The following is a 20,736-nucleotide window of genomic DNA, read 5'->3' on the forward strand; positions in this document are numbered from 1 at the left end:
CCTCTCTGACATCCCTACACAAAGTGCCCTGCAAAGTATGATACATGCACCTATTTAAATTAACAAAGGAATGACTTATTTTAATCTCACTGTGCTTTGGAGTGCTTTGGCCATTTGGATGAGCAATATATCATTACATACAACCTTCCAGCGCTGCAGGCAAGAAACTCAGAGCATGCAGCATTTGGTGGGAGCCAAACAATTTCTCTAGCACACAACTGTGTCAAATGCATGCATGTATTCATTATTGAGAACGAGAGGAAATAGCTTTGATGTAGTGGAAAAAAGAAGATGATAAAAGCACCTCTGCAATATGCGTGTCATTATCAATGGTGGCAGATAGATACAATTGCACAGCCTCCTATGTGATTAGTAAATATACATATAATTGCTGTGGCCAATTATCAGAAAAATGAGATCGGTAATTACAAGACAGAAAATTAACTAGAACTCTTATTAAGGCTTTGTTTCCAATTCAAACAATTGGAAACTGCTGGAAAATACAATTAAATCAAAAGGAACTGAGGGGGTCAGAGCAGCCAAAAAAAACCAAAACCAAAACCAAAAACAAAAAACAAAAAAACCAAAAACCAAAAAACAACAAACCCCAAAAACCCAAAGAGGTTAAAAGAAAAGGAATGTGAACAAAATGATTCTTAGATTTTGCATATCTGTTCTCTTTGAATTTACTCTGTTCATCCAGAGCAGGGGAAGGTTAGTGATCATAAACTTAAAATTCTCATCAGTAGAGAAAGGTTTCCAAGAAGAAAGGAAAACAAAGGAAAACGGGAGTGAAATAAAATCTTGCCAAGTTCAAAGGATTACATGCAGGCATTACACAGAGATGACATGAAAAACGGGGGTCTGATGAAACAGTCCGCTCAAAAGAAACAAGGCACGCAATAACATGACAAGTCTTCGATAAAGGTACTATAAAATGGTCACAGAAGTCCCATCGGTTTGAAGAGCAAAAATAAAACATGATATCAATTTCAGCCTGGCCTGTTTTAGGAAAGCCATATATATCACCATGCCTGCAAGACCCTATGAGGCCCAGTTCAAGAAATGACATTTCACTGTCTCAAAAACTATTAGTAAAAAAATGGTTCAAAGTCTGAGGTACAAAAACTATGGGCTCTGATCAGGCAGTTAGTCCCCTCAGTCATTATTTCGGAGATTCTTGTGAAGGCTGTGGTACTGGAAGTGTCTGAGTAGTAGCTGATTTAAAATGCAATGTTTAGGAAGAGAAAAGCCTACTGCCTTAATGTGGCTCAATATTTACCAAGATGGTTAAAATTCTGGGCCGGTTTTCTACGAAGATCCTGGTATAAAATGATGTCATTGTGGACCTCATTTCAAAGTATGATACCAAGAGTAAATTAATGAATTATAGACTAGGCAACTTGATGAAGATGTCATTTTAACATGGATGAGAAACAAGACGAGGAAATGTGACATCTTTGCATGGGTAGTTAATTTTATTTAAGACCTGATATTGTAGCCTGTTAAGTTCCTCATAACATAAAACTAAGGAACACTGGGTGGTACCCATGAATAATTTATTTCACTTGTGAAAATGCCAGCCCAAGTCGACTTTACAGAACCAGAGAGAGTGGATTCTCCTCTCAGGGGTGCCTGGAAAGAATCAGTCATCAGAGATGCAGGGGGGCGGTTGGTGGGGGGGGGAGGAGTTCTAGTCTCACATGCATAATGCCAGGTATTTCTTTTCCTTTTAAAAATCCATGTCTCTTGCATACCTCAAAGGAGAATTTTCTGAGATACAGAAGACTGAATGGCAGGCGGGGGGCGGGGCAGTCAGAATGCCACGACCAACATGGGGGTGGAGGGGGAGCAAAGGAGTCCTCTGAGAGCCCCACCACTCCACAAAAGCACACAGGCTGTTAACACTCCGAAGGAAAGCAAATGATAGTGTTTACCACACTGGAGGATTTTCAAGTATACTTTTCTCATATTTAAGCAAGTAAAATCAGAAGTTTCTTTAGATCAGCATGTAAAACACCTCTAAGAACCTGCCTATTTCATTATCTAATTCAAATGTGCGCGAAGGAGGGAGGGAGGCTCAGCTCAGAGTGGAGCTGTCCCAGTTTCCCTGCAGCTCCCAGGGAGGGAGAGCATCCAGTCACCGCCAGGTTAGAGGGAGACTGAGAACCATGCCAGGGGGTTCAGGGATCTAGTGAAGTACTTGCTGCTGCTTATCAAAAATGTCCTCTGCCAAATATGGGTTTAGGGAAGATGAACAAATACATTTCGAAAATATAAGCGCGAATTGGAGAAGCAGTTACACTAATAACTCTCAGGACTGGCTGAAACTGACTCTAAATTGTTAATAAAAGTCACTCTTTTTTAAGACCCTGGGTGCCATACTTCACCTTAAGGGCTTTTTTGGGGGGTTAGCTCTTCTGTTGAACTTCTAAGTGCAGAGGTATGGAATGAAGCAGTGGACACAACCTTAACCAGAAGCCTTAACCTGAGATTCTAGTCCCAAATCAACTTTAGAGTCCTGCTAAAGGGACACAGGCTGAATCTTGTTATCGAGCCGGCAACTGTTATATAAAAACAGCTGCCATAAACCATTTCAGTAAGCAATTCTGGTCATCAAGGAGGACAGTCTCCAAGTCTCAGAGGTTTCTGTAACTACCTGGTCAGCCCCCTTTGCTAAACAACTGGAACACAAGCACGTGGCAGGCTAGAGAACAGCGAAGGACAACGGGAAAAAAGTTTGAGTGATGCCTTTGCCTTGTGAATAATGAACAGTTCAGGAAGGTCAACCCATTACAACTGAAACTGTTTAATTATTAATTATGCACAATCTATGAGCAAAAGGACAAGTTCAGAATGTTTAATGTATGCTAACTTCAACTGGACTCTCTCTGGGTATTTTGTTATTAGCACTTGTCAGCAAGGTACTCAGGCATAAAAAAAGGCAAGCAGCAGAAAATCTGAGTTGGTGTGTGTGTGTGTGTGTGTACCTGCACAGTCAAAGAGTGGGGGACGGGGGGGGGGGGAGAAGGAGGTCTCATTCCAGTCACTGCTGCTGCTAGTTCATTTGCAGACTAAGTATGTCAATAAGCACACTTTATGACTTGAGAGTGGGCAGATAGGTTGGGTACTCGACACACAGAAAACACAGGTGAGGCTTTTGGAATCACTTACTTAAAAGAGAGATCATCATTTTAAATGTAGAGTTTTTATTTTTTTTAAACTATGATGTTTCTTGGCTTTGAAAAGATCCGTGACGACATTTGTGCACACATGTGTGCACACACATACGCTTGAGTACGTAGAAAACTGGTAGAATCTGAATAAACTGAGTGGATTCTATCCATGTCAATATCCCGGTTGTGGCACTGTACTGTGTTTATGAGCTGCTACCACTGGGGGAAACCGGGTGAAGGGTGAACAGGCCCTCTCCATGTTATTTCTTACAGCTGCATATGAATCTAAAATGATGTTGAAACAGAAAGTTTAGAAAGAAAAAGGTAGGGACCTATTTTTAAAAACTCTGATGAGGTCCGGATTCTTGGCAGAGCTTAGCTTTATGTAAGGGGAAAGGCTGGCCTAACTACTCAAATGGAAAGCAGTTAAGGGAACTTGGCTTAAAAAAATAACCTGAGGATTTAATTTTTCCCTTTAACTCATAATTAATATGACAATGAAACCTGACAAGGATATGGTAGTTAATTCAGACACTGATAAGGCACAGACATGAAATACTGTATAAAAATGATAGTCTGAGGCGCCTGGTGGCTTAGTTGGTTAAGTGTCTGACTCTTGGTTTCGGCTCAGGTCATCATCTCATGTTCCTGCGATCGAGCCCCATGTTGGGCTCTGCGCTGAATGTGGAGTGTGCTTCAGATTCACCCAGTCTCTCTCTCTCTTTCTCCCTCTGCCCCTCCCCCACTTGACATGCACGCACTCTCTCTCTGAAAAAAAAAAGTGATAGTCATTCATTACTTATTTATTGGTTCATTCAGTCAATAGTTTTCTTGACCACCTACCATGTGAAAGGCTCTGAGCCTGGCATTGTGGGATGACTGATATTTAATCCATAACCTTAAAGAACTGGTATATTATTCAGGGGGATAAGGTGTGCACCCCTAATAAATAGCCCTGCAGGATGGAGGAAATGGCCAAGTAAGGGCTTGGCATTCATTTTAATCTGTGTCCTGTTCCTTTCTCTTTGTGCAAAACAGACATTCCTTCAAAGCAAGATTTTATACTTACTGGCAGTAAGAGAAGGAAGACAGAAGCGCAACTTCTCAAAATATCAAGGTGTTGGGGCGCCTGGGTGGCGCAGTCGGTTAAGCGTCCGACTTCAGCCAGGTCACGATCTCGCGGTCCGTGAGTTCGAGCCCCGTGTCAGGCTCTGGGCTGATGGCTCAGAGCCTGGAGCCTGTTTCCGATTCTGTGTCTCCCTCTCTCTCTGCCCCTCCCCCGTTCATGCTCTGTCTCTCTCTGTCCCCAAAATAAATAAACGTTGAAAAAAAAAAAATTAAAAAAAAAAAATATCAAGGTGTTGGCCAACTGGTGAATTCTATGATCAGTTGGGATGTGGTTAGATTAAACCAGCCTGGCAAGTTAAACAGAATATGGCAAGCCTTCCAACATTTTTAAGAGCCCATTTCTAGACCTCAAGTCATCAAGCCAGTAGGTAGTTAACAGCACGTGGAGTCTGATCAGTAGTGAGTTATGCACTAGTACTTAAAAAATAAATTTTCTAATTCAAGCCTGATGTTCCTTTGGCTTGGCCCAACGATTTCTGTTCCTATACACTGGGACTCACAATAATTGCCACGGCTCTCTTAGACTGCTCCACGTTTGTCCACAGTGCTGGGGTCAAAGGCTGTTTGTAATTCCAGTGGCTTCACGTCAGGCAGAACAGAATTTTGCCTTGTTAGACCCCAAATTGGTTTTTGAGTCTCCGCTGTTTACTGCCTTAAAATAGCATTTTCACGAGACACCTGCAGGATCCATAGGATAAATCTCCTCTGGACTGAAGAGGAAACCTGGTTTGTTTGAAAACAAGAGAAAAAAAAAGACACAAAAAAAGCACCCTCACCTTTAAAGATCTCCACAGCAGCTTATCTACAAACCAAAAAATCTATGTGCCCAAAGTGTAACCCAATGGTAGATTTTGGGAAATTAGCTCAGTTTTAGTATTTTGAAGGTCCTCAGGGTTTGCATCTGTAAGTTGCTGCTACAACAGACTGTGGCAGGGGTGGGGATAGGCGGGGAGAAGACAGTCACATCTTGTCAGAGAGAGAAAGGTGGGAAATAGATGGATAGGTGTTCCTGGTCAGTCAGAGAATGAGGCAGCCCAGTTTAAGATATGAGTGAACCGTGGGGCGCCTGGGTGGCGCAGTCGGTTAAGCGTCCGACTTCAGCCAGGTCACGATCTCGCGGTCCGTGAGTTCGAGCCCCGCGTCCGTGAGTTCGAGCCCCGCGTCGGGCTCTGGGCTGATGGCTCAGAGCCTGGAGCCTGTTTCCGATTCTGTGTCTCCCTCTCTCTCTGCCCCTCACCCGTTCATGCTCTGTCACTCTCTGTCCCAAAAATAAATTAAAAAAAACGTTGAAAAAAAAAATTAAAAAAAAAAAAAGATATGAGTGAACCGTAATTACACATTGGAGTTTACAAAGTCAGTCAATGCTTATAAACAGCACTCAGTTTACTTAAAAACATGGCCACTCTGTGAGGAAACAATCGGTATTTTGCCATTATGTGTAGTTTTGATTTCACAATGCAGACACAACCAACCTAATCTTTGGGGTGTTATGAGGGACAGCGGCTGGGAATGGGGCTTTGAATTTAGGAAGGCTTGCAGATGGACATCATCAGAAAAGAGTGTCTGTGACCCTCCTCAGCTGGAGACCAGAAAGCCCTCCTTTTACTCCCCACTCCACATCAAGCCTTGAGCAGAGAAAGTGAAAGATGACTCAATTTCCACACCGGGTCACCCCATGCTCTGGGTTGCCAGATGTGACAAATTACACGTGTGGGCATTTTGGTGTGAAGTTCTGTCCACTGGGTCTGGGCTGACAGTAGCAGCTCATTTAACTTGTCTCAGAAGGACCTGGCACCAGGGGCAAAAGGCCTGAATTTCTGCTACTGAAACGTCCACCTGACCTATAAGCCCTTAAACCAAGGGAGACCCAGCTGTTAGCCAAGGAAACATCACAACCTGATGGCTTATAAAAACCACAAAATAGAAATGAATAGGTCTAAAGGAATCTGTCTGTAGGTAACTGAACTTTGAGATCATAAAGATTTTCCCTATTTTTTTCTCGTAAACATGTTCCAGAAGTTATCAAGATAAAAAGAGAAGAGGAAAACACGTCGTCATTAATATCAAAACTAACCCATCATTTACTCTACAATTTTTGTCACGTAAAAGATTTATATTTACCTAGAGATTTTCTAAACCTATGGCAGAGATCTTGATGTTTTATAAAATTCCTTGAAAATAGTAGAGAACTGGAAAATGGATTAATCTTTTAAACCATATTTACAGTTGCTTTCTCTCCAAAGCTAATAAACACTGTTTTTTCTCTTTTTATTTTAGGTCACTTGTTGGTCATAGGCTATAGTGCACAGTAATATTTACAGGTGTCTGTATGAATAGCACACCCACGCACTTACACACATACTTGCACACTAACATCCACATATACCTCCCTTTTCCATGGCGTAGGCAGAACAGCAAAAAACATGCTTGTCTCATACCAAAGGGATTTCATTTACAAAAGTAAAACCGGTTATTGTCCTCTCTGTCTGTAGCCTCCCAATGCATTTCTATTGCTTTTCCATAAAACACTACTGCAAATAATCAAGCATGACCATTGACATCCACAAGATTGAGTTTTAGGAACCATTAAATGAGCTCACCCTCGTGGGAAGCTTCCTGCTCAGGCTGGTCTAAAGGTAATTATTCAGCAATTCCTACCTGTGGTTTTACCTTGTCCCTATATAGTGTTTGAATTTCATATGCTGGTAAGGTCAATTTTTTTTCCTCAGGAAAAGTCCAGCTACACATGTTTGATCCCGGACTTAAATTATAATGTTAATATACACACTTCACCAGGTTCTATGTACAGAAGTGCTGATTAAAAGAAATCTTAGATTACAGGTAGATCATCAACTATATTAAACAAAAGCAAAAGAGGAAAATCTACAGGAGAATAATAACGCTTAACAGATTCCGAAATGAAAGGAATTATTCCTCTTTTCATAGGTAAGGGGTTGGCACGGAGACACCTGAACTACATCCACACACCGTTCAAGGGCAAGAACCTGGCAGGTCCGTGTCCTGAAAAATCAACAAGCCATAACACCATCAAGTCAGACTCCGAGAACTCACTGAAATCCAAAGACCACATCGTCACACTGTATGTCCTCCTGATGTTCACTCGACTGTTAGTTAGAATAATCACCGCCATTTGCCACCTGTGCTGCAAGCTATGGATAAGGGGGAAGCCGAACTTCCAGGGGCTCCGTGGAGGAGGAGTGCTGGTGGTAGCTGCTCACACATTTTGATAAACAAATTCAAAGGCTGTGTGAGCTGTGACTCAAAGGCTGAAAACTATATGCGAAATTGTGCTGTACCTGGTTCCAAAGAATAAACTCGGGGAGAAGGGAATTTAAAGCTGGGTAAAGAAGATAGCACGTCGGTTTAAAATTAGTCAATATGAGAGGAACAAAGACAGGGAGAGAGGGAGACAGGGAGGGAAGAAGGGGGAGGAAGTGAAAAAAAAATAGAACTACATACTGTGAAATGAACAAGTTCAGTTAGAATGTTCATCAGGATTTGGAAAATCATAATGCCATCTGCTACTCTGGACCTCAGAACATCAGGGATCTTGGGGGCCCAGACGCTTCCATTTCCAGGAGGAAGGAAGGAACTTATACTCCCTGGAACGCTGCCTCCATTCTGGAATGGAGGCAACACCCCAGCCGATCGGTTTGGAATCTCTTTTGAGAACATTTGCACTGTTCACATACGCATTTTCCCTGGTTTAGGGAAAATGAACGGCAGGCAAAATGATTACATCAACTCGGCAGTGAGGCGGAGCAGTGCCCCAGCCTGAGCTGCTGGGTAACTGACCCTGGCATCCAACTTGGGCTCAGGGTGTGTAGGTCCCATCATGGTGGATTAAATGAGCATTGTCCTACGGCTGGATAAGACTTCACAATAGAGCAACACATGTTAAATGACAGCAGCCAAAACTGGCCCCACCAGGCAACTGCCCATTCACAGAACGCTATTCATACGCCTCCACCACCAAGAAATTAATTCATTAATAATACATCAGGCTTCATGGACAATTCAAAGAAAACAACACAAGGCTACTTGTTCAATGACTGCCTAAAGATGCAGAATTTTTCCTGGTTAAAAACAAATAAACAAAAGCCAAATCTAATTGACTTACTGAAATCTAAATCATAGGGACGTTTATGCTAATATTTCAGTTAGTGAAAAAGAAGAAATGGTGAAAGTCTATCCACTGAATTCACTCAGTGCCACTAGGAAATAATAAAAATACAGATTTTTTTTCAGCAGTAGCTAATAAAATCTGAATTTATATAACTGTGTCTTTGGAAATTATTTTTTTCTATTTAGGTGACTTTGTACATCCTTCAGACTATCAGGAAAAATTTTGCTTTTAACTTGTTTCTTCTGTTACATTTTTTAAACTCACTTCTTTCTTTCTCCTCCCTCCCGACAACTCATAAATATGAATTAAATATAATTATAAATGAACAGAACATTAACTTTTGGATTACTGCTGTGTTTTGGTAGAATGTTAATGTCATTTCTAAAGAAACAGTTATTACCAATAGAAAAAGTAATTACTAAAGGAATCATGGCCTTAATGCTAACCTATTTTCAATCTTCAAACCAGCCAAACTGCATTAATTTAAGCATACTGGACTTTTCAAAGGAGGTATTAGATTTCTAAAGGCTGCCTTACATAAAAGAGGAGTATCAGTTTTCAGGGTCCCAATTATATATTCCCAACTCTATGGGATACAGGTCTAGTTAGCAATATCGCTGGAGGACAAGACTATTGTGTATCCCCTTGTATTAACTTACCAAGTTTCTAATGCCTCAGTCACTAATTCATACAAGTTATAAACATCATGGAATTGCATATCAACACCCATTTACTGGAGTGGTCAGAGTGTTAGCTATGTGGGAAGAAGCTCAGGGCCTGCATAGGACGTCAGAAAGCTCAGGCCAGCAATTCTTGTCTCACTGTAAACCACATGCAGTTACATATTGTAAAAGGAACAGGCCAGCCTTTGGAGGCTGGGAGCTGAGGGGATGAGGATTCCTTTTACTTTTTACTAACTTCAGAAGCCAGAATGATGGCAAAGTCCCCTAGGCAAAAAAGTGAATGCATATTATTTCCTCTGGGGTTGGTTAATACCACTTTTTGAATTCCAGGGAGATTTTCTCAGGCAACCATTTTCACCCCAACCCTCTGCCCCCAGAGAGCACCTGCTGTGTTCATAGCCCAGCAGCTCCTCAGTTAACCAGCCCTCAGTAACCTGTCTGGGAATGAGTGATTCTCCATGAATGAATCTTTTTAAGACAACCAGAGGGTTTAGGAGTTAAACCTTTGGTATATATAAATCTTCTAAAAGGAGTCAAGCTCCTTCCTGCTGATTTAAACAGATATGCAGAATAGAATTCAATTCTTTCTTAAAGACCTGGAGTCATTCTTATAGACAGCGAAACCGAACTGTGTTGCAATAGATCTATGCCCTTGGGGCATGTCTGCAATGTTTCTAAGTTGTTTTTTCTATAGCTTTTAAAATAATCTCTCTTTGTGATGTCAGAATGTTCAGCTGCCACTTTTTCCTTCTGGCAAGGTCAGTTATAGTGTAGTAAGTGGAAAGAGCCATATCCTTTGACTGTCACTCAGTTTCCTCATCTGTAAAATGGAGTGTTATGGGAAAGCAACATGTTTCCCTGGGGAAACATTCTGCAAACCATAGAGGTTAAGGCTAGACTTTAGAATTTCGATAAAGGACCACATATATTAGTTAAGTGCCTTCTCATCATATACTCTCTTACTTTTTGGACTGGTTCTTCTGAAGTCTTGAAAAGACAGGTAGTAAGTTCTTATAATTATGTATACATTTCATTCAACAAATATTCATAAGTGACCCCTGTACTTTAGGTGCAGCAGTATAAAGCTAGAAATGAAAAGCCTAGGTACTTAGAGTCTAGTTGATAAAACTACTTATAATTGGGTCTAGAACAGGAATTAATAGCATCTTGAATGAGGCACGTGGTGCCATCTTATGAACAGAATGCTAATCGTCTTCTTCCCGTGAACATGTCTTTCTCTCTGTGGGACTCATGCCCGTGAGGGCCTAGCTGCCCAAGCTGCATGCTTCATCCCTGACCCCACCTCTCCACCCTCCCCTACATCCAATTACTTGCCAAAGTCTGTTTATTCTATCTCCTAAATACTCTTCAAACATGCTAAGACTAATGAAAGCCCTCATAATCTCTGATCAGAACTACAGCTTCCTAAGGGCCTTTCCCAAACCACCTTCCACAACCCTGTCAGTGATTTTTCTGAAACACAAATGTGGTTCCACTGATCCAGTTTAAAGCTTTCGGTATGCCCCGCCCCCCGAAAATGCCTTTAGGCACACTGTAAAGATCCTTTGAAATGTGGCCCTTGTCTCATCTGTTAAAACTCTGCCAAGCACTGTAGCCATGATGAACTCCTGGTGGGGGCTTCAGGTATCTCTGAGCCTAACTCCCCCTTGCTCTTTGGGGTCCCATTCTCTGTAGAGACCTCTGGTACGTTATCATCCTCTCTATCATCAGCCCTCTTGTCTGTGTTTCCCAGCACCTTGTCCACACTTTTTAGTATAGAAGTTCTATAGCTGCAAACATCATTAAAAACCTTGTCGTAAATACCCATTTATGTGTGGTTAAAAAAAGAGCCAGTGTGCTCCTGAGAACTCAGGCCATCAAGTCTCCCATGACTTACACTACCAGCAGTTTAAAGTGATCTATTTAGATATGACTGTTACTGGTCTGCTTCCCTGACTAGAGTAGAAAAATTTTAATGGTAGCAACTGCATCCCTAACCCTAATACCTAGCTCTGGGATTAATACAGGTTTACGGAATGACTGTTCAGGATACAATCAATGGTTTTCATACTATAATTAATGGAACTCCAAGAACTTTTATGTGGGTGCCAAGGGTGGGTACAGATAGGGTGGAGATTTAAGCCTGCCCACCCTCTGATCAAACCAGAATGGCTTCAAGTTCCAAAAAAAATAAAATTAAAACTTCCGTGTGTCACAGAACACCAAGGAAGTGAAAAGAAAATCCACAAAATGGGGGAAAACATTTAGACTCTCATATCTAGAATATATAAAGAACGGTTACAACGGTTACAACTCAATAATAAGACAAATAACCCAATTTAAAAACGGACAATGGAATTGAACAGACTTTTCTCCAAAGAAGTTATTCAAATGGCCAATAAACATATGAAAATATTCCCAGCATCATCAATTACAAGGGAAACACAAATCAGAACCATAAGAGAGCCTACTTCACATCTACCAGGAAGACTATAATTAAAAACAAAAACAAAAGTAAAAACAAAAAACAGAAAACAGAAAACAGCAAGTGCTGGCAAGAATGTAGAGAAATTTGAGCCCTCATAAATTGCTGGTGGGAATATAACATAGGGCAGCTGTTGTGAAATATAGTTTGGAAGCTCATCAGAAAGTTAAATAGAATTTTCATATGATCCAGCAATTCCACTTCTAGGTATATATCTAAGAGAGTTGAAAACATATGTCCACATAAAAACTTGCACACAGATGTTCATAACATCGTTATTCATAATAGCCAAACAGCAGAAACAGCCCAAATGTTCAATTGATAAATAAACGGTATGTGGTATACCCATACAACGGGATATTATTCAGCCATAAATAGGAATGAATTACTGATAAATGCCACAGCATGGAAGCACCTTGAAAACATGTTAAATGAAAGAAACCAAACATACAAAAACCAGATATTATATGGCCCAATTTACATGAAATGTCCACAATAGGGAAATCCACAGGGACAGAAAATAGATTAATTAGTGGTTGCCACAGATTGGAGGGGACGGAGGAATTATGAGTGACTGTTAACAGGTACTAGGTTTCTTTGTGGAGTGACGGAAATGTTCTGGGACTGAGTTGTATACTTTAAAAGGGTGAATTTTGTTAAGTAATTTATTATTTCAATAAAAAGATTTTCAAAGAAAAAAAGATAAGAAATGAGTTTCTCTATGATGGCCTCTGTACTTAGCTGCTGTGTTATAGATCAGAGGCCCTTCTCTGCTGGATAGGATGGACCTCAGTAGTTTTGTGTAGGAAAACTCTGCCAGAAAAAGTTTACTCCAAGGAGCGTTTACTGAGCTCCTGCTTGGGCTATTCTCTCTACCAGGTGTTGGGATAAATTCCTGGGCTGGATGACTTCATGATCTAGTAGAAGACAAACTCATGAACTAAATTTGATTCCGTATGGTAAAAACTGTAACAAAGCTTTTGTAACCAATGCTATGCTGAATTCCACCTAGCATTGGGCAGGAGTGTGGCAGGATGAAGAGGCAGGAAGGTAACAGGGACAGCTTCAAAGAGGAGACGACATGTGAGCTGGGCTTTGGAGGATGCTTAGGCATGGGCAAGGTGAACAGGCTGAAGAGGTCATTCCAAGCAGGGGGAGGGGCACCAGCACAGGTGTGAAAGCGTGCAGCAAGTCTGAAGACCACTGACTGACCCAAAGTGAGGCTGAAATAAATACGGGTGAGAGACTCAAATGCCTTGCTAAGAAGTTGAGATACTATCTTATGGATAGGGTGATCCCCGGAAGGTTTGAGAGGTTGAGACTTGTATTTTTAAAAATACAGATACACTGTGGAGGTCGAGCAGTAGGAGAAACAAGGCAGAGAGAAAAACTTAGAAGCTTTTTAATAATGTGCTTTCAACGTAGACTCTTCCCTCTTTTCCTCCCCCTTTCCCAGTCCTCAATCTTCTCATCCCCGTCTTCACACGTCACCCTCTGCTAGAACAGAGATGTTAGCTGCCTCTTGGTTCTCCTGGTTCATGTCAAAGCGTCTAGCCGCGTGATTAACCTCCACCCTCTTCTGCCAGGCGGGCACCACCATCAAACACTGCTTTCTTCCAGCATGGGACATATTTGCTGGCATTTCTAGAAAATGTCAGAGGAGCTGCGTCCATGTGAAGAGTTCTTGTGAGTTCAGGTGTTTGGTGAGGTGGACGACTGTCCCCATTCATAAGGGCTCTTTTTAATGCCACTGTAATGATGTGCATATGCCCATCAGGCAGCTAAGAGTGGAGGCTTTCGTATGTCTTCATTAAAATTTATGGTTAGAGTCATAAGGACTCAATGAAGGTACAGACTTCTTATAAAGGGAGGCTTGTAATGATGGGTTATTAGCTATGATGATGATGATGGTGGTGGTGGTGGTGATGCCAAGAGAGTCTGTTCCCATCCTAAGCTTTACTTTATTCGTCGTCAAGGACCCCAGGCCAGGCCCTACAGCAACACCCCCCACCCCACCCACTTCCTTCAGTTTTTGTCTATCACTCAGCTGGCCACTTTCATTCCATCTTCCTTCCCTTGTCCCCACTGTGGCCTTCCTGTCAAGCCCCCTTTCCCGGCCACAAGACCTTATAGGGAAAGCCATCACCTCCCCCACTTCTGGCCCTGAGGCACAAAAGACCCGTGGTTGGCCTGGAACCCTGGTGTGATCGCAGTGATTCCACTTTCGATGCCACTTTTGACACACAAACATTCTACATTTTGATGAAGAACCATGTTTTTTCCCGCGCTTATGCTCTTGGGTGTCACATCCATGTTGCCTTTTAGGAGTTTCATGGTTTTAGTGCTTACATTTGGGTCTTTCACCTCTTTTGAATTAATTTTTGTATATGATATCAGTAGGGGTCCAAATTCATGCTTTTGCATGTGGACATCCAAACTGTCCCAGCATCGTTTGTCAAAAAAACAATTCTTTCACCACTGAATGGTCTTGGCGTCTTTGCTGGAAAACAACTGAGCATGGATATGTGGGTTTATCTCTGGATTCTCCATTCTATTCCATATGCCTGCCCTTATGCCAACACCATACCATCTTGAGTACAGTAATTTTGGAGTTATGAAATCAGGAAGTATGAATCCTCCAACTTTCTTTTTTTTTTTTCCAAGATTGTTTTGGCTATTCCGAGTTCCTTGCATTTCCCTATGCATTTTGGGATCAGCTCATCCATTTCTGCAAGAGCCCACTGGGATTGTGACAGAGACTGCACTGAATCTGTAGATCAATTTGGGGAGTACTGCCATGTTAACATTCCCTGCACATGGGTGTCTTCCCATTATTTAGGTCTTAAATTAGGTCTTAAATTTCTTTCAATAATGTTTTGTGGTTTTCCAAGTCTTTTATTATTTTTGATTCGTTGGATGATAATGTTTATCTATTTTTGAGAGCATGAGCAGAGAAGGGGCAGAGAGAGAGGGAGACCCAGAATCCGAAGCAGGCTCCAGACTCCGAGCTGTCAGCACAGAGCCTGACGTGGGGCTCAAACCCACAAACCGTGAGATCATGACCCAAGCCCAAGTTTGATGTCCAACCAACTGAGCCACCCAGGCTCCCCTTTTAATTTATTATTTTTTTAATGTTTATCTATTTTTGAGAGAGTAACTTGAATTGTCTTCATTTCATTTTTGGATAGTTCATTTTGGATTACATGTATATAGAAATACAATTGATTTTTGTGTGTTCTTGTATCCTACAACCCTGCTGAACTCATTTATCAACTGTCTTTTTGTGTGTATTTTCTAGTGTTTTCTATACAAAATATGTCATCTACTATCCTCTTCAACCTGGATGCCTTTTCTTTTTCTTTTTAAAACATTTTTTTTAATGTTTATTTATTTTTGAGACAGAGAGAGACAGAGCATGAATGGGAGAGGGTCAGAGAGAGAGGGAGACACAGAATCTGAAACAGGCTCCAGGCTCTGAGCAGTCAGCACAGAGCCTGACGCGGGGCTCGAACTCACGGACCGCGAGATCATGACCTGAGCTGAAGTTGGACGCTTAACCGACTGAGCCACCCAGGTGCCCCACCTTTTACTGGGTAGAATCTCTAGAACAAAGTTGAACAGAAGTGGTGAGAGTGAACATCCTGGTCTTTTCCTGATTTTAGGGTGGGAAGCTTTCAATCTTTTACCATGAAATAAGATGTTAGCTGTGGGGCATTAGATGTTCTTTATCAGGCTGTTGAAGTCCCCTTCTCTTTCAACTTCGTTGTGTGTGTGTGTGTGTGTGTGTGTGTGTGTGTGTGTGTGTGTTTTATCAAGAAAGGGTGGTGGATTTTTGTTAAATGCTTTTTCTGTATCTGCTGAGATGATCACGGGATTTTCGTTGTTTATTCTACTAATCTAGTATATTATATTGACTGATTTTCATTGGGCCAACCTTGTATTTTGAGGATAAATCCCATTTGGTCATGATGAATAATTTCTTTTATACGCTGCTGGATTCAGTTTACTGGTATTTTCTTGAGCATTTTTACATTTATATTGATAAGTTTTCTTGTGAAGTCTGTTTGGCTTTGGTATCAGGATACTACTGGTATCATAGAAGAAGATAGGGAGTGTTCTCTTCTATTTTTTGGAGAGTTTGAGAAGGATTGGTGTTAAATCTTCTTTAAACATTTGTTACAATTCATGACAAACTCATGAAACCATATGGTCCTGGGCCTTCCTTTGTGGGAAGTTTTAAAAAAATCTTATTTACTGCTATAATTCTATTCAGATTTTGTATTTCTTGAGTCAGTATTGGCAGTTTGTGTTTTTCTAGGAATTTGTCCATTTCATTTAGGTTATCCAATTTGCTGGCATATGATTGTTCATGTCATTTTATTTTTTTATTTGAGATAGAGAAATAGAGAAAGAGAGAGAGAGAAGAGAGAGGAAGGGAAGGGGGGGAGAACACGAACAAATGGGGAGAAGGGGCAGAGAGACAGAGAATCTTAAGCAGGCTCCACACTCAGCGTAGAGTTCAATGCAGGGCTTGATCTCATGGCCCTGGGATTATGACCTGAGCTGAAATTAAGAGTCAGACATTCAACTGACTGAGCCACCCAGGTGCCCCCTTTTCATTTTCTTACAGACCTTTTTAATTCTGTAAGGTTGGTAGTAAGGAGCCTCCTTACATTCTCGATTTAGACATTTGAGTCTTTCTTTCTCTCTCTCTCTCTCTCTCTCTGTCTCTCTCTTTGGTCAGTCTAGCTAAAAGTTTATCAATTTATCTTTGCAAAGAAGCAACTTCTGGTTTCATTGATTTTCTCTATTTTTTATTATCTATTTTGTTTATTTTCACTCTAATTTTATTTCCTTCCTCTTGCTTGCTTTGCGTGTAGTTTGCTCTTCTTTTTTTAGTTTCTTACAGTACAAGGTTAAGTTACTGATTTGAGATCTTTCTTCCTTTCTAGTACAGGCATTGATAGCTAAAAATTTCCCTCCAAACACTGCAGACCCACCCAGATGTTCTACATAGAATGCTATGCCATGTCATTCCTAAGACCAAATCCTTTTTCCTTTCTATTCACATTAGGGAAGAACAATTGGTGTATCTCAGAATTATTCAGCTAGCACCTTCAACAATCAAGCCTATTGTTTGTCTTCATACCTGGTCCAATTCTAGCCCAGTAATGAACACTGAAAGTCTGTGCTTCTATTTCAGAATACAAATTGTGGAATTTCACAAATCTTGTAGTTCTTAATTTTTTTTTATTTGAATATAGTTGACACACACAATGTTATGTTAGTTTCAGGTGTACAACACGGTGATCTGACAACTCTCTCTGTTATGCTGTGTTCACCACAAGTGTGGCTACCATCTGTCACCATACAATGCGATCACAGTCACAGAGATATATATTCATAGGGAATATGTTCCCTATGCCATAGCTTCCATTTCTGACACTTATTCATTCCATATCTGGAGGCCTGTACCTCCCACTGCTATTCACCCATTTTGCCTGCTCCCCCCTCAACCTCTGGCAACCAGTTTGTTCTCTGTATCGATGAGTCTGTCTCTGCTTTTCTTTGTTTTTGTTTTTTTTAGATTCCATATATAAGTGAAACCATATAGTATTTGTCTTTCTTTGCCTGACTTATTTCACTTAGCATGACACCCTCTAGGTCCGTCCATGATGTCACAAATGGCAAGATCTCATTCTTTTTTATGGCTGAGTAATATTCCATTGTGTGTGTGTGTGTGTGTGTGTGTGTGTGTATACACACATCTTCTTTACCTATTTATCTATCAGTGGACACTTGGGTTCTTCCATATCTTTGCTATAATAAATAATGCTGCAATGAACACAGAGGCGCACATATCTTTTCAAATTAGTGTTTCTGTTTTCTTTGGATAAATACCCAGTAGTGGAACTAGTGGATCGTATTGTATTTCTATTTTTAAATTTCTGAGGAACCTCCATACTGTTTTCGACAGTGGCTGCACCAAGTTACATTCCCACCAACAGTGCACGAGGGTTCCTTTTTCTCCACATCCTCGCCAACACTTGTTATTTCTAGTCTTTTTGATTCCAGCCATTCTGACAGGTGTGAGGTGAAAACTCATTGTGGTTTTGGTTTGTATTTCCCTGACGATTAGTGATGTTGAGCATCTTTTCGTGTGTCTGTTGGCCTTGCAGTTCTAAAAAAAATCAACATTTTAAGGTAGAAGATATTTCTGACTGGGTATAAAGATGACTTAAAAGAATTCACTTTTTACTAGTAAAGTAAATACAGAAGTCTAAATTAGGGATTTGCTAATTGTCTTCGTGAGTACCTACAGATGTTAGGTAGGAATTTATTTTTAGTTGTAATATGTTTGAAACATATATATACTGAAAGTAATAATCCATTTTTCTGGTTGTCATATTTTAGACAGCCTGAACATTCTGAAACACATATGTGAACTTAAAAATGATTCATGAGGGGCGCCTGGGTGGCGCAGTCGGTTAAGCGTCCGACTTCAGCCAGGTCACAATCTCGTGGTCCGTGAGTTCGAGCCCCGCGTCGGGCTCTGGGCTGATGGCTCAGAGCCTGGAGCCTGTTTCCGATTCTGTGTCTCCCTCTCTCTCTGCCCCTCCCCCGTTCATGCTCTGTCTCTCTCTGTCCCCAAAATAAATAAACGTTGAAAAAAAAAAATGATTCATGAAAAGGATTTCTGCCTAACATTTACTTTTTTCTTGACCTGGGAAGCTCCTACTCATTCTTCTTAAATGCCACCTACCCTGGGGAGGGCCTCTCCTTATCACCCCCAGGACAAACTCTCCTGTCTCTGGGTTCTACAGACGCACCCTACACTGAGCCATACTATTCATTTCTGTGTCTATATCTTTTTCATGTCTGTGAATTACTTAGGGGCAGGCTCAAGGGTGACGTCCTTGCCTCCATCTTTGCAGTTCCCAGCACCTCAATCCACTGATGGCCTCCACTAGTGGGCTCCAGCCAGCCTGGGATTTGGTGACCCAGAAATCATTGCTGTATTCATACCTGCCGCATCACCATTGTGGCCAGTCCTTTGTTGCCAGCCAAGCTAGAACCCTAGGCACCAGGGAGAGTGTTGGATGGATAAGTAGCTTCCTGAGTCCCAGCACATCGTATTGGCTCTGGACGCGGGACTGTGCTTCTTTCTACTGTGACTTACACAGCTAGTCTACAGCTGGACTGGAAGCCCTGTGCTCTCTAGGCTTGGAGGCTGTCCCCACCATGGTCTGCTCAACTTGGGCTATCAAACAGCAGGAACTTTTGATAACTATTTGCTGAATGAATGCACGCGAGCCCACCCATTTTACTTCATTAAAGAGAGGCACAAGCCTCTATCTTCCTTCTCAGATGAGCTCTGACCTTACACATACCACTTGGGTTTCTGACTTCATTTGGCACCTGCTAGTTTTACTAGGGTCACTATCAGGAGTGCAAAGACTGAAGACAGACGGTCAGATCACGGGGGCAGCAGGTGGTCACTGTCGAGAATGAAGAGTGACCAAAGAAAGCAGGGATGATCACGAGACAGAGCACAGGAGAGTACCAAGCAGAGCAGCACAGCCATGTAGGGCTATTTAGCCTGGGAATAAACGGCTCTACACACCTCAAGAGGCCCAGACATATTATTGAGTGCCAAGGCCAAACACAGGCAAAAGGGTTGGTAAAATTCAGTGGAAGAATAAGGTAAGCCCCACACAATTTTATAACCCCGGAGGGCATCAATACATCAAAGTTTAGCTCAGTATCATGTTCAAAACAAGGACCTGAGTCATCAAGAAAAGGTTAAATGATATTCATTACACACTGTCAACAGGCTGCCAAGAGCAAATACATTTTAGAAACACTTCTTTCTAAAAATGAAAATTTCTCATTGATGTCAGAGCTTCAAGTGGTAAATCTCAGTTATCTGGACAATAGGGGCCATCTTATTCCCCAAAGATATCGGATGGCTAAGGCACCGTGGCATACGCAGAGACACTTATCACTTAACAATTAATCAAGCACTTCACACCACAGGTATTCAGGAACTGGAGAGGGCCCAATTACATAAGAATTTTAAAGGAAGAAGTTCTTTTGAGAGAAGCAAGTCTGACGCATTGACACTATCATTAGGATATCAGGCATATCCTGAGTTAGCCAGTTCCAAGCCACGTAAACTCTACCCACCAAAATTAAACTGGATTGCCCTGATTTCTGACTGGAGCTGGATTCTCTCGTTGCCTTGACTATCTATCCTTCCAGGTCCTGATCCGCAGTCCAGATTTCACATTCAGGATTCTTACTGCTGTTTAACTTTTAGTGTCTTCCATTTGGACATCTGGTAGCTAGCTGTGGCTTTGTTCCACGATTCTACTTCCTGACTCCCGGACTGGGTCTGACATTCATTGCTGGCCGTTCTAGGGCTGGCTTCTGCTTACCTGGTCTTGTCTTATTACTTCTTCACTGCTTACCAGGTTATGCTGGGAGGGCAAGCTATATCCACACAATAATGAAGTATGGTACACTGGGCTTTACTTAGCTCTTTTGTATATGACTCTGAATACATCCATCCATCTTGTCCTAACTAGGCTCCCTTAGGGGTGGTGCCCCTAACTCTGACCCGACTTTTCTCTAACAGCAACAGTACACACTGTCATTGGACACACACCTCACAACGGGGCATATCCCACACGCAAGGAGTAAAACGGCTCAAATCCTAGCTGGTTATTTTCACGCAGGAATAGAAGGCCTAAAAGCCAGGTACAAATGAAGATAGATAGTTAATAGCCCTCTGGGATCTAAAAGGGCAGATTTAGTCCTGAAAGGCATTATGGAAGAGGTTCTCAAACCTTAATGTGCAGAATGACCTGGGAAGCTGGTCAAATGTAGATTCCTGGGCTCCACCCCTAGAAAGTCTAATCCAGTGATCTGAGTCCAAGAATCCGCATTTTTAACCAAAGCCTCAGGTAATCCTGATGCAGTTAGTCCTGAGACTACTCTTTGAGAAACACTGTATCACTGCAATGGGAAATGTGACAAACATGGGACAAGCACAGTAATTAACACCTCCCCCCAGTCCCACCATCCTTTCTTTCTTAGAAGCTAGAATGCACTTTG

General features: G+C 41.6%; 1 protein-coding gene across 6 annotated transcripts in view; it reads right to left on the reverse strand.

Moving 5' to 3' along the window:
• Positions 1–20,736, reverse strand: part of MAP2K5 (mitogen-activated protein kinase kinase 5) — a 273,345-nt gene that overhangs the window by 41,812 nt on the left and 210,797 nt on the right. The window lies entirely within an intron of this gene.

This window comes from Lynx canadensis, chromosome B3, assembly GCF_007474595.2.
Source record: "Lynx canadensis isolate LIC74 chromosome B3, mLynCan4.pri.v2, whole genome shotgun sequence".
Lineage (NCBI taxonomy): Eukaryota > Metazoa > Chordata > Mammalia > Carnivora > Felidae > Lynx > Lynx canadensis.